Source organism: Typopeltis vanoorti, chromosome 20, assembly GCF_054136105.1.
Source record: "Typopeltis vanoorti isolate ZY-2024b chromosome 20, IOZ_Tvanoo_1.0, whole genome shotgun sequence".
Lineage (NCBI taxonomy): Eukaryota > Metazoa > Arthropoda > Arachnida > Uropygi > Thelyphonidae > Typopeltis > Typopeltis vanoorti.
In genome coordinates, this window is record NC_143568.1 from 23,823,206 (window position 1) to 23,838,701 (window position 15,496).

General features: G+C 35.8%; 1 protein-coding gene across 1 annotated transcript in view; it reads left to right on the forward strand.

The window, feature by feature from the left end:
- Positions 1–15,496, forward strand: part of LOC150095284 (laminin subunit alpha-1-like) — a 1,249,242-nt gene that overhangs the window by 37,324 nt on the left and 1,196,422 nt on the right. The window lies entirely within an intron of this gene.

A 15,496-nucleotide genomic window follows, 5' to 3' on the forward strand; every position in this document is an offset into this window, starting at 1 on the left:
TTTTCGATTTGATACAGGAATTTGAGAAGAGGTTTCAAGATTTCCGGAAAAATCATCAATCTTTTGATATATTTGCGACTCCATTTTCAGTCGACATAAACATATTACCTGCCAATTTTCAAATGGAATGCATAAAGCTACAATCTGACATTCAACTTAAAGAAAAATTTAATCATGTCTCTTTACTGGACTTCTATAAGTTATATCTTCCCAGAGAAAAATATCCCTCGCTTCACAATCATACCTATTCATGTCATCGCTATTTGGAAGCACCTACATTTGTGAGCAGCTATTTTCAAGGATAAAGCATACGAAGAATAAAACTAGAACCAAAATATCTGATGAGCACCTTGAGAACTCACTGAGAATTGCAACTACTTCCATCGAAGCATTAGTGTCTCAAAAACAATGTCAAACATCTCACTAATTTCATGTTGCTGTCTTGTCTTTTACTTTTATAATAAAAAAAATTCATGAATTAATGAAGTTTAAATTACTTAAATACATGTATGTTAACTATACATTCTACGTTTTTTTGCTCATCAGCTATCGTTAGTGTTAGTGTATTTTATATGTGGCCCAAAACAACTCGTCTTCTTCCAATGTGGCCCAGGGAAGCTAAAAGGTTGGACACCCCTATTCTAGACCATAGGTTCCCAAACTTTTTCGGGCCACCGCCCACTTTGCAAGACATACATTTTGTAACGCCCCCCATTATAACAGTTTTCCGCGTTCAAGCCGTTTGCCGTTTGATATTTTTGACGTAAATAGCAACTAATGATACATTACTGCTTATGCCGTTAAATTTTTAAAAAGAAGTGGCCAATATGTGCTTCATCTTGAACACAGTTATTGCTATACCGATTTTGGTGAAACGTAGCCCATATGTAAAGATTGTAAAATGTATGCTCGAATAACATTATGCACAGTTTCATACAATGGTTTAAATATGAAAATGTGGAATACAATTAAGAGATTGCATTGCATTTGTAAGAATCTTATTGTAATAATTAAAACATCATTAAATATATTACAAAATTGTTTATTTCTAACTTATAAAGTAAAAATACAAAGCAAAAATAACAAATTAATGTGAAGTTTCATACAATGGTTTAAATATGAAAATTCGGAATATATATTATGAAATTGCATTACATTAGTAAGAATCTTATTGTAATAATTAAAACAACATCAAATGTATTAGATGGTTTATTTTGAACTTACAAAGAAAAAATAACAAATCAATGTGAAGGATGAGCCTGGTGTATTTTTAAAAGTTTGTTAATATCGGGTTCAACTTTTGTTAAAAGCAGGCGTAAATCGCCACGCTCAGTTATATGCAATCGGTTCCTTTTCTTAGATAGTAAATTCACTACAGCACTAAACCCACACTCAGCCAAATAAGAAGATGGAAATGCAATTAAAAATTTCTGCACTATTTTCCATAATCCAGGGTACAGTGTCGGTATTGATTTTTGAAGCCAGAACTTTTGGTATCCAGTTTTGAATTTTATTTTTAGTTCTTCATTTGTTGTGAGTTCTATGAGTTCCACTTCTAAAGTTGATGATCCTGCTGTGCTTACATGTGAGAAAGGATCTAGAACCCAATTTGGTATATTCATGTTTGGAATATCCTTGAATCGCTCATTGAAATCAGCACGGAGAACCTCCAAGTGTTGGCAGTATGTAAGTAAATCTTCCTTTTTGGGAGACACTGCTGATAAATTTGAAAAGTGGCTATATTCCGCTTGAACAGAAGAAGCTTCCCTACAAAAGCGGCAATAACGTTTTTTGTTTTAATTCGATTCAATTCATCACCTTGTAGTTGTGTAGATTGACTTCATTAAATATTTTATAGAGGTCTGTCAAATAAGCGATGTCATTTTTGGATGTAATCAGGTTGGCCCGCAGTCCGTCGTCTCTGTTTTCCTTTTGAAAGCCAGCGAACTTCTATGTGAAGCAGCAAACGATTGAAATCTTCATCATTTACACTACAAACTTGGCTAAACAATCTGTCACTCAATGAATTGCTTCTAATCTTGTTGACTACACTAATAACGTAATGGAGCGACGTGTGCAGGCGTTCACTTAAATTTTTCGCAACCAAATGTTGACGATGAAGAACACAATGTATAGCGAGTACATTTGGTACTGCTTGTTTCAAATGCGCTATGAAAGCCTTGTGGCGCCCTGTCATTGCTGGAGCACCATCAGTAGCAGCAGACAAAATATTACGAATAGGAATGTCTTTCTCTTGAAAAAACTTATTCATGATATTAAACATAGATTCTCCCTTTGTATCCGCTTCCAAGTTTTTAGCAAATAATAATTCTTGACAAACTTCTTTTATGAATCGTACGTATGATAAGAGTAGTGGTTCATTATTTTGGAGAGTTGATTCATCGAGTTGAATGGAAAATTGGCATGTCTTCAAATAATCGCACAATGATTTTTCAACGTCTTCAGCCATTTCATCCATTCTTCTTTGCACTGAATTATTGCTCAAAGGAATTTTCCTGATGATATCTGACGCTGGCTTATGAAGCACAGTGTTTATTACTTCTTTTACTGCTGGCAAGATTAATTCCTCACCAATTGTGTGTGGCTTTCCCGCTTTTGCGATTAATAATGAAATATTATAAGAAGCGTGTAATCCGTCCTTATCTTGTTTAGTGGACGACGTAAAAAGTTTTGATATAGTTAGACGTTTAAAATATTTTTCTTCTAGTACTTGAAAATAGGACAAATCTTTATCCTTTTTGTCAGCATGCATTTTAGTCAAATGCTCTTGTAGCCTAGAAGGCTTCATTGCTTCATTTGGAAAACACATTTTGGAAAATCAAGCACATGGGTAATAATTGGTTCGTAGGAGACTGAATAAAACTATATTTCAAATACTCAATACTGTACTGTCGACATTTCTTCTTATATTCAGGCATAAAGAAGTAATAAGTGCAAAAATATTCATAAATAAAAGATTGAATTTAAACTTTGTATGACTCCACTTATCTATCACACTTTCGACTGATGATTGTTGGCAAAGCACACAAAACATAATGAAACTTATTCCTAAACCACTGGTATTTATAGATTTGAAATCTAGCCCGAATCGACTTGCATGCATTGACTTGTTTGCGATACCATCGTACTCGTGCTTTGAACAAGTCACTGCAAGCACCCATATTCCTGTCAAAACATGCTGAATTGAGTGAATTACCTACGTAATAGTTGACCGACATACTACTAGTTAAGACTCGTCTGCTGCGTAGATAGAAATTACAAAAAATGAATACATTTTTTAAGTATATAAAAAATAGAAGTTAAAATATCCTGTATGACACGTTCAATTTTTTATTTTGCACGCAAGCGCATTTTGTTCGTCCCACTACGACATTGTCCGAATAATTATAAATAATAATTAATAAATAAAATAATTACATAAGATATAAACAACAAACCTACAAAACATAACCACAGAAAACAGTATAATAAGCTTCGAATAATATTTGCTTTGTTTTTTCCCTCTAGTTAGCAATATAAGTTAGTACTAACTAGGCTAATAAAATTTACGATTTCATTTCTTTCTTGCCATTATTATTTTTACTCGTAATATTAAATTATATAAAATTGGGTTTATTTTTGTACAAATCAATTAGAAAAGTGGTTTTATATATATTTTGGAAATGAAATATAACGAATATATTTACTACTGTAAACGTAATCTATTATATACACATATATACATGCTCTATTTTCTCATTGACATAGAAAATTGACATCTATTTCTATCTGACATGGTAAATTTTCAAATGATTAAATAATTGAAATAGAAAATTGATAAAAAAAAATCGATCGTGTAAGACGGGCATAAGATGAATTAAAATGCAATATTTAAATATTAAATGATTATCTAATCGCAAAATCACGAAAATAATTAATTTTTAAATATATATTATTAATTTCTTCTATAAAGCGCCACCGACCGCCTGAACGCCCCCAAATGCTTCTGATCCCACTATAGCCCCCCTAGAAGGCTTCAGCGCCCACTGGGGGGGGGGGGACGGTACCGCCCACTTTGATAACCTATGGTCTAGACCAGTGGTTCTCAAAGGGTGCGCCCTAGAAGATTTCCGGGTGCGCCCTGTGGTATTCCAGAGAAATATGTGTCCAGATATAAAAATAAATATAGTTACTCTATTATACCTTTTCATTACGGATATACCGCCCTTTTTGTCAACACATCATTATTATGTTAAATAACAGCGGGTTTTCTTGCAAAGAGAACAAGAATATGGTTTATTCTTGTTGTGTATATTACTTATTTTAAGTGTTGGAAGTGGATGTTATGTGCATGTTACTTATTTTCAGATAAATACACCCAAATAAAATGGATAGATTTCTCAAAAAGAAGCGTGATATTGAAGAATCAGATTCTGGAAGTGAGCAAAAGTTAAGTGCAAGTAAGAAAGCAAAATCGCGGCCTACTCGCAAATATAATGAAAGTTATTTAAGCTTTGGTTTCACTTGAACCGGAAGTGAAGATCATCCTTTGCCGCTATGTTTAGTATGTGAATGTAAAATGGCAAATGAATCATTGCTTCCTAGTAAATTGAGTAAACATTTTAAAACTATACACTCTAATTTACAAGATAATCTGTAAGTTTTTTCAAGAGATTGTCTGAACAGCAAACAAAAGCGGCAAATTCTTTTAAAAGTATAATGACTGTTTCTGATAAAGCTCAAATCGCTTCTTATCAAGTCTCAGAACTGATAGCAAAAAATATGAAAGATCATACTTTAGGTGAGTCACTTATTTTGCCTGCATGCAAAAAAATGGTCATGACAGTGTTAGAAAATGAAGCAGCAATGAAAATAAGCAAGATTCCTCTGTCCAACGATACAGTTCACAGGCGTATTATAGAAATGTCTTTTGATATCGAGAAAAATGTATGCAGTAATAAACTTCAGTATTCAAATTTTGCATGGCAAGTTGATGAGTCAACAGACATTACCAACAAGGCGCAGCTCTTAGCATTCGTCCGTTTTATTAATGAAGATCAAATAGTAAATCAGTTTCTTTTTTGCAAAGAATTAAGTGTGTCTACAAAAGGTGAGGACGTTTTTAACATTTTGAATAGCTATCTTGATAAATGGCAGTTAACATGGATGTCGTGTGTAGGCATTTGTACAGATGGAGCCCATTCCATGGTAGGCTGTGTTAAGGGCCTTGCATCTTTTGTAAAAAAAAAAATGAGAATGTTATCGTAACTCACTGCTTTCTTCATAGGGAGGCCTTGATGGCAAAAACATTGGGAGAAAAATTAAGAGAAGTTTTAGATCAAGTTGTTCAGATGGTAAACTTTATTAAAACAAGACCTGTCAAATCGCGTTTATTCGAAAAGCTTTGTATCGATATGGATTCACAACACAGACGGCTGCTTTTACACACTGAGGTGAGGTGGCTGTCAAGGGGGAAAGTACTTACCCGTGTACACGAGCTACGACAAGAACTTCTTGCGTTTTTTGAAGAGATGAAACAATTACATTTTTGTAACCTCCTTCGGTGCGAATTTTGGATTGCCAGGTTACAGTATTTGGCCGATATATTTCAGCAGCTCAATATTTTGAATACTAGCATGCAAAGGAAAGAAGAAAATATTCTCACATCCACTGACAAAATGAAAGCGTTTCAGAGAAAACTACAGATTTGGAAAAGAAAAGCTGTTTGAAGGTAATTTGGAAATGTTTCCATTGGTAAGTAACACTTGCATAAATGAAACACTCCCAATAATAGTTGAACATTTAACAAGTTTAGAAGAAAAATTGAGTTCTTATTTTCCATGACTTAACACTGAACAATACGATTGGATTAGAAACCCATTTATGGAAACTTCAAGTGATTTTGGTTTAACATTAACAGAAGAAGAAGAACTGGCAGCTATATCCACTGATCGTGGATTGATGATTAAACATAAGGAATTGTCTCTTGAAGCCTTTTGGATTTCTATAAAAGAAGAATATGTGTCAATATCTAAAAAAGCTTTGAACATTTTACTACAATTTTCAACATCATATTTATGTGAATTAGGATTTTCTACCCTCACCACAATTAAGTGTAAAAAGAGAGGAACTCTTCAATGTATTGACGAGGAAATGAGAGTTTGCCTTTCAAATATATGCCCAAACATTGAAGCAATCGCTAGGACACATCAGGCTCATGTTTCTCATAAACACAAGAATGAATAAACTTAAGGTATGTTTCATTTTATTTATTTTTTATCGCATTATTTTTTTTTCTGTAATATTTGACTTAATTATTATAACATATTTCTCAGAAATTTGTATATAGTGCCCCTACAATTATTTGTAGGATTTTAAATGCGCCCCGACTTCAAAAAGTTTGAGAACCACTGGTCTAGACGATCTCAGAAGAAAAGAATTGCAAAGCGCATTGAAGTTGGCGGTGGAATTTTCGAACATTTATTATTGAACAGTAAATTACAATATTTGTAAATTATTTGTGTTTTGTATCATCCAAATCAATAAATGCAAACAAGTCATTTATCATTCTTCAATACCGCTCATAATAGTTTTTTATGTGCCAGTTTTAAAGAACTGTATATCTTTGCATCCAATGGCAATTGGACACGTTTATATGAAATATTTTACTCTGAATAATCGATACTACCACCTACCAAAATATTTATTATTCTTCCTGAAACACCCTGTGTGTATTTGTGTAATAATAATAATAAAAGAGAATATATATTCCTTACTGCAGAGAAGCTTTTTTTTTTTTTTTTTTTTTTTTTTCAGAAAGCAGAGAAATCTGGCTTTGCAGAACTTGGAGTTTATAAGAACAACACGAAAATTATTTACTAAAGTCTGTTCAAATCTGAGAGACTTTTCAAAAATAAAATTTAAATTTAATTTAAAAAAAAAAAAAACGATGAAGTTCTTTGCGATTACCCTGACCTAAATCACATGGTCTAGAACAGTGTTTTTTTAACTGCTGGTCGCGACCAGTTAGCGAAATCAGCTTAGTGGATTGTACCAACATTTTTTTTTTAAATGAAATATAATAGAAAATATCAGAGTGCATGTTATAGCTTTCATACCTTTTAACACGTTCATTCAGAGCAGTGTCACATCCTGCGTTTCCCTTCAATAGGGTAGTCTTGATGGTATATTATCTTCCTTTACCCTGTAATATAAATTTGTCTTAACGATGATATAGTGTCTGTATTATAGTTAGTATTGCAGGGTCGTTTTCATTCCAGATTCCTAAGTGGAATCTGGAATGAAAAGTACGACTCCACAAGCATGATTCTAGGGAAGAAGTTTTGAATTATAGACTGGTCTATATATCTGCAGTTGTAGTAGTCAAGATATTTCAGAGGAATAGAATACAAGATTAGGTTGAGGAGCATAGGATTCTTTATGATGGTCAGGATGGGTTTATAAAGGTGGGGCTTGTTAAGCTAATGGGTATGCTAAATAAGGGAGATTCATATACAGTGACATTCTTGGACTTTGCAAATGCATTTGATAGATTACCTGATGTTTGGTTTGTGTACAAGCTGCAAAAAATGGGAATTAATAGTATATTGATAGATGGATTGAAGATTGGCTCTGAACAAAATCATGTGGATTGACTGGGGATCTTCAGTTATTTGCTGATATTAATCTCTGCTGGAATATGTTGAATAGACTTTTATCTTGGACACATTATTATTATTATAATTTATACAGTTATTACGAATATATCAGACTACATACACAGGGTCAAGAGGATAAACCAAATAGGGATTAAGTGGAGCAATATAAAGCAAGAGCTGCAAAGAAAGAAAGGATTATGGAAGGAATATAAACAACATGCGAGGTGAGCAGCATGCCCATGAGTAATATAAAGCACAAGCAAGAAGGGTAACTAGTATGGTAAGAAAGGCTAAATCAGATTTCAAGAGAAAATTAGAAAAACAGGCTGAAGTAAATCCAAAAGATTTTTTTTTTTTTTTTTTGCTATGTAGCAAGTAAGAGAAAGAATGATTATGGCAGGGGCGAATTCTCCATGCTTGCTGCGCAAGCTCATTAATTGAGAAAGAAGTAATATTTATTTGTTAATAAATGCATGCATTTATAAGCATTTCATTTAGGCTTTTATTTTTGTAGAAAGAAGACGTCTTAAGCTTGTGCGGCAATAATTGAGCTTTACGTTGTGTATCGAAGGCCGATGCTTGCTCGTCTAGTCAAAGCTACCTTGGCTTGCTCAGTTGTCAAAGCTTCCAGGTCCTCGCTGCAGCACTGTGATTTCATGCGCGCGCATAGCCATTTCCGCTCCCTTCACGTCGTCTTAAACATAAGACCATACGCAGTCAGAGTAGCTCTAGCCAGTGAGCTTCAGCCAGCCTTTACAAGTGTGCGTGTTGCTTGAGAAAATTAAGTTACAACCAACTTTTCATGACGATGTTATTGACCAGTTCATAAAGAAGAACTGTAGGGTAGAATTTGTATTTAAGTAGCTAAACTGAAAAAGATAGAATATCATTTGTAAAATAAATGTTGTATTTGTATGATTAAATGTACATAAATTTCTAAATATATAGTTTTAAATGGTCAGTAATTCATTATTCCGCTAATCAGACTTCAATCACACCTCTCACTCCCTGAATGATAACAAGAGCAAGCGTGAATTTCAAGACTAGCATTCGCCCCTGGATTATGGAAAGATAACCTTACTCCATGTTGATGGTTAGAAAGTGAGAGAAGCAAAAGAAATAGTTCAGTTATTTAGTGATCACTTTGCAAGGGTATATCATTCAGATGGTGACTGCAGTTGCTGAGGTGACAGAGACTGATGTGAGCATTGAGGTAGACGGACTGTAGGTAATCAGTATATTGAAAAATGCCAGGGTGAATACAGCAGTGGGTCTGGATAGCATGTCAGCTCATGTGCTACAATACGAGAATGTGCAAGCCACGTAAGTCTCAGCTTTGGCAAGGTTCCAAAAGAGTGGAAAGAGGGTAAGATAGTTCCATTACATAAAGGTGGCTCTAAGACAGAGGTAGCAAGTTACAGAACAATTAATATTCTCTGGTATGGTGATTGAAGTATTGGAAAAGTTGGCTAAAAGTAAAATTCAGGAATGGGTGGATAGGAATATGATACTCTATAGTAAGCTGCATAGCTTTGTAAAATGAAGGTCCTACGTCAGTAATTTAATCACATTTTATTTATAATAAGGTAGCAGCGGAAATAGGTAAAGGAAATGGATACATTGTGATTCTGCTGGGTTTGCAAAGAATACCACATGGAAAATTATTACATAAGTTGGAGCAAATGGGAATGGATATAAGGCATGGATAGGTGGGTAGCTGACAGACAGACATCAGAGGGTGGTGCATGGTGGAGTGGAATCATGGGGAATAAGAGTGATTACTGGAGTGCCCCAGGGCTCTTTATTAGTGCCGTTACTTTTTAATTTATTATTATTGTTATTGTTATTATTATTATTATTATTATTATTATTATTATGTGACACCACCAGGGAATCCAAAGACGCATTTAAGGAGAGTGTGCCAACAGCAGCGAACGTTTGAACCCCTTCCAACTACTAACCGCGCTTAAACTTGCTTAACTTTTTGCGAGTCATTAGTAGCAGAGGCTCTATTAATCGAACAATCTTACATTAATGATATAGCATAAAATTTGAAGGGGAGGGATATTCAGTTGTTTGCTGATGATGCAAAACTGGGGAGGGCAATAGTTGATAAAGGTAATATAGATATCTTGGATATCTTGAAGGCGATTTAAATAAATTGGCAGTGTGAACAAAATACGATTATTTTTTATTAACATCAGCTAAGCCTATGTTGTTCCCGTATAGGGAGTAGGCGGGGCCGTTTACCCTATCTAACTTTGGAGACTGAGTGGGCAATTCAATCTCCACTGGTAGCCAATCAGAGAGATAGCTGGCCCAAGGCTATCACTGATTCATCGGTACACAGTGAAGAAGGCGGCAAGCTAGTGCCGCCATCTCGTGGTCTCTAACCCTAACACAATATTTTTAATGTCTGAAAATAGTGTGGGTTCTACGGTCGATTTTCTTGAGTTTACAGGACGAAAAACCCGAGTTTCCGGGAGAAAAAACTCGCTAGCCCGTGCCAGAGATCGACTAACTCGGGAACCGGCCGAAAAAAGGTTTAGAAAAATTTCCTCTAGTCGGCGACTAGATTCGAACCACCAAATCCTTTCTTTGTGCGGTCAAGCGCTGTAGAGTGCAAACGCCACTTACCTTACAATTTTACAACATTAAATTGAAAATCATTGTATTTGGTTAGAGCCTGTGTAGCTCAGTAGAAGTGGCGTAAAATTTTAATAAAAGCTTTACGCCACTTCTACTGAGCTACACAGGCTCTAACAAAATACAATGATTGTCAATTTAATGTTGTAAAATGTAAGGTAATTTATGGTTAAGGTAAAGTAAGGTAAGGGATGAAAGGGTTGCATACTTCATATCATATTGACTGTACTATACCCTCTGTCCAAAAAGAAACAACTTTTCGAAAATAGAAGAAACTAGTGGCGCCACCTGTTGTATCTTTTTGTTGTCGAAAGCGACAACCTTCATTCGTGTTGTGTCAACTGTTTATGACATTTGTTTCATTAGAAACCGAGTTATAGTGCCAAGAGTGAAAGTGTGTTTTGACGAACGGTCGGCCGTCACGATATTCATGCTGTACGCGACGAATTCTCGCTATCAATCGCTTCAAAACTTCGAGATGAAACTCATCATTGATCGTTTGGCCAGGCGGAACGAATTCTTTGTGGATAATACCCTTGGAATTGTAGAAAGAAATCAGCATTATCTTTACTTTTGACTTCCCCAAGCGACTTTTTTTTGGATGCTCCTCTTCCGGTGGTCTCCACTCAGCACTCTGTTTCGGACTCATACTCAAAACACCATGTTTCGTCGCCAGTAACGATCGTTTCAAGGAAGTTCGAGTCCTTCGAGCGGTTTTAATGAGGTCTTGCAGTGTTCAATTCGATACATTTTTTGGTCGTCGGTCAACTTGTGGGGAACAAATTGCGAATTCAATTTACGAATGCCCAAACTCTCGGTCAAATTGTTGTGCACAGTTGATTTTGGAATCCCCAACTCGTCTTCAATCAATTTCACGGACGATTTCGGGTTTTCTTCGATGAAATCACGCACTTTTTGGATGTTAACTTCTCTCGGTCTAGTTTTTGGACGGCCCGGCTTTTCGTCGTCCTCAAGCGTCTCACGACCACTTTGAAATCGCTTAAACCACTCATAAACTTGAGTACGGGATAAGCATTCGTCACCGTAAGCTTTTTGAAGCATTTCGGTAAAACGTTTAACACAAAAGTCAATCTCAGCTCTCTGTTTGAAACTCATTTTCCGACCGTTCGTCAAAACACACCGTCACTCTTGGCACTATAACTCGCCTTCTGATGAAACAAATGTCATAAACAGTTGACACAACACTAATGAAGGTTACCGCTTTCGACAACAAAAAGATACAACAGGTGGCGCTACTAGTTTCTACTATTTTTGAAAAGTTCAGTGTCTTTTTGGACAGAGGGTGTAGATTACAGGAAATTGATGAGGCTTGGGATCTGGGGGTGATGGTGGATAGAGATTTGAAATTCAGAGGACTAGATGAGTCTTTGACTCCATAGGGTCTTAGGATAATAATATTGCAAGAGTTGGCAAAATAGCTGAAAGGATTGCTTATATCAACATTTCCCAGATTTTTCCTATGACGGAACACTTCACAAATCCTGAAATTTTCATGGAACACCTTGGTTATTTTGTAATGTATTAATAATTATTTATGGCATAATCATAAAGAGTATTAGTACACTTATGTATATGGTGTGACATGTTGACAAATATAAAATTACATTTAAATTAGTTATCAATGACTGGACTAATGAAATCTTGTAGCATATTGTAGTTTCCTCAGGCCAACATCATTAAATTAATTTGTGCTGATTTTCATTGACATATCCCATTCTGATCACCAAAAATTTATATTATTATTATAAGTACTTACAAGTGAATGCAGACTTTTTCTCCTGTGTGCTGGTAGTTTTCCCCTCCTTTTGTACATCCTGGAGATAGATTTGTAGGCTAGAGGCAGATGAATCACAATCTGTTGCAAAAACAAAATCCCTTGTCTCTTATTCATATTAAAATTTAAATCTGTAGGCCTATTACTTTTAAAAAATCATGGCGCTACGGTTTCGACACAAGCACTTTCACCCTACAATACGAACTTGCGAAGAAAGTATTCAGTATTACTAGATTTGAGATCTGGATATAGACTACCTTGATCTTCAATTTCAGTGGAAAAATTTTCTTTATACTTCCTTGCTGATTGGTCACTAACATTTGCAACACAGATGTTATTTCGTTCAGTTTTGAGAACAGAGGATATGCTGCCCATTGTTGTAATTGGCTTGCAGGCAATTTTTATGACCGGTCATAAAATGGTATTCCCTTTCCCGAATTACTTCTATGTTTAAAAATACACAGCTTGGTCACTGACATCACGGAACACTTATTTACTTTCCACGGAACACAATTTGGGAAAACTCTGGCTTATATGTTGAAGAACACATTGCCAAGTAAAGATAGGGTGGTTATTATCCCTCTTTATAAAGCTATGATTCACATTTTGACTACTGTGAACAGATTTGATCACCTGTGTTTCTTGGGGATCAGGAGGTGATGGAGAGGATTCAGAAATGAGTGACCAAGCTGGTGATGGGTCTCTGGAATGTTCCCTATGAGGATAGATTGAGGGTGTATGGGCTGCAGAGTTTAGCTGACAGGCAGAGGAGAAGGGATATGATAGAAACTTATAAATTACTAAAGGGATTATATAAGATTGACACAAAAGAAATATATCAATACATGGGGAATAGGGGGAAAAGAAGGGATTACACTTGGAAGTTTTCAGATAGTGTGGTTAGTAAGAGTATGTGGATTAGATTTTTTATTTGGAGAGGGATGATGATTGTCAGCGGCAGTTGTGAGCACTCCAACAGTGAATAGGTTTAATGAAATATATGATAGTATTGTGTTAATGGATACAGTGGATCTCCTATGATAAGTCTTTTGATTCCATGGAGTACCCATATAAATAATAATAATTATTATTATAGGGGTATCTCTATAGAGTCAAAAGATTCATCGTGGGAGACCCACACTAGCCATGATTCGTACAATATCCATCAGACCTCTCTTTAAACTCATTCACTGTTGAACACTCACAGTTATTACTGGCAATCCATTTTACTCATTCACCAAAAATTCTAGTCTGCAGACCTTTACTAACCACAATCTTATTCAACTTTGGGGGGGTGGCCCCCTTGTTCTACCCTATTGAAAAATTATGTTATGTATTGAAAAATTTCTTTTGTGCTAGTCTTGTAGAATCCCTTTAGTAACTTATAAATTACTAACTTATAAATTACTATTTTATCCTCTCTCTCTCTCTCTCTCTCTCTTTTCTACCTCTCAACTAAACTCTGAAACCTACACCTTCAGTCTCTTCTCATAGGGAGCATTCCACAGACCTGTCACCAGCTTTGTCACTTGTCTCTGAATCCTCTCTGCTGCCTTCTGATCCCCAAGAAATCTAGATGATGAAATCTCTCCACAGTAATGAAGATATGGTGTAGTTATAGCCTTATAAAGAGAGATAATAAACTCCTTATCTTAACTTGTCAATATATTCTTCAGCAGTCAAGTAATCCTTTGAGGTATTTTGTCATCTTTTGCAGTTTTCCCTTTGAACTTCATCTCTGTACTTGTCAATTTTCTGTAATCCAGTACTGTTAATATGATACAACATATGTCATCTTTTCATCCCAAGGTGAATAACTTGACATTTTGAAACTTTAAATTGATAATCATTATTTTTTGCCCATACTCTCAGGTTATTTAAATTATTATTATTATTATTATGATTGTTCCGGGAAACTCCAAGGAGTCGACAGACTCATTGATGGAGGCCCTAACATCATGTCTGGAACAACTATTCAACATTCACACAGTGTCTATCATATCTTGCCTTGAACTCATTCACGGTCGTAGCACCCACAACAGACTCTGGAAGCTTATTCCACTCATTCATCACTCTCCAAGTAAAAAACCTAGCTCTAACACCCTTGTCAACCACGTTCTTGCCCAGCTTCCATGCATGGGCCCTAGTCCTCCCGCCACCAATCATATTTTCAAAAATATCTTCTGGATCAATCTTATAAAAACCCTTCAGTAATTTGAATGTCTCAATCATATCACCCCTCCTTCGCCTATCGTCCAATTTCTGCAACCCACAAATCTTCAACCTGTTCTCATAAGGTTCATTCCACAGACCTGCTATCATCTTGGTCACTCGTCTCTGGACCCTCTCCACTTCCTCCCCATCACGAAGAAACCCTGGTGCCCATAACTGGGCACAGAAGTCCAGATGGGGTCTTATCAAGGCTCGATACAGAGGAACAACAACTTGTTTGTCTCTGCATGTTAAAGTATTTTTCATAAGCCAAGTGATTTGGTGAGCTGTTTTAGTCACTTTTGCAATGTGCCCCCTAAACTTCAACTCCCTATCCATCCACCAGCACTCCCAAATCCCTGGCCTCATCAATCTCCTGGAGTACGGTTCCACCAATGTGATATACTGCTGCTATTCTTTTCACCCCAAAGTGCATAACCTTATACTTTGCCACATTAAACTGACATCCATTTTTCCTAGCCCAGTTCTCCAAACTATCCAAATCATCCTGTAAAATTTTGACATCCTGTGCACTCACAATTGCTCTACCCAACTTTGCATCATCAGCAAACAAGTGAACACTTCCTCTCAAATCCTTTCCAATATCATTGATGAACAAATTGAAAAGCAGTGGTCCAAGAACAGAGCCCTGCGGCACTCCACTGGTCACAAGATGTCTTTTTGACTCCACTCCTGAATAAACCACTCTCTGGTATCTCTCCTTCAACCACAAAATTATACTGCAGGATATCTCCATCATCTTTATTAACTACTAGCTTCCGCAGTTTTGCATTGTCAGCAAACAAATAAATTCTCTCCACCCTCTTAAATCATTATGAAACGAGTTGAGTTGTAGTTTTAACATTAATAAGTGCAAGGTGTTGCATTTTAGAGTGCAGAGATATAAGGCTATATGTGATATTGATAGAATTGTGCAATATTGGTAGAACTGTCAACTATCACCCCAAGATTTGAGATCTTGGGAATGATAGTTGAGAGGTTAAAGGAATGTAAATTTCCAAGTTTAGTGGATTGGAGTAAAAGAGGTGATGGAGACATTTAAAGTTAGTGAGGGGATTTTATTGGATTAATATAGAGGGGATTTTATCCTAGAATTGTGTAAGAATATACTGAATAAAGGTGTGAGGAGTACATTTTTTAGATGGAGAAATGTGGGTGAAGGGAA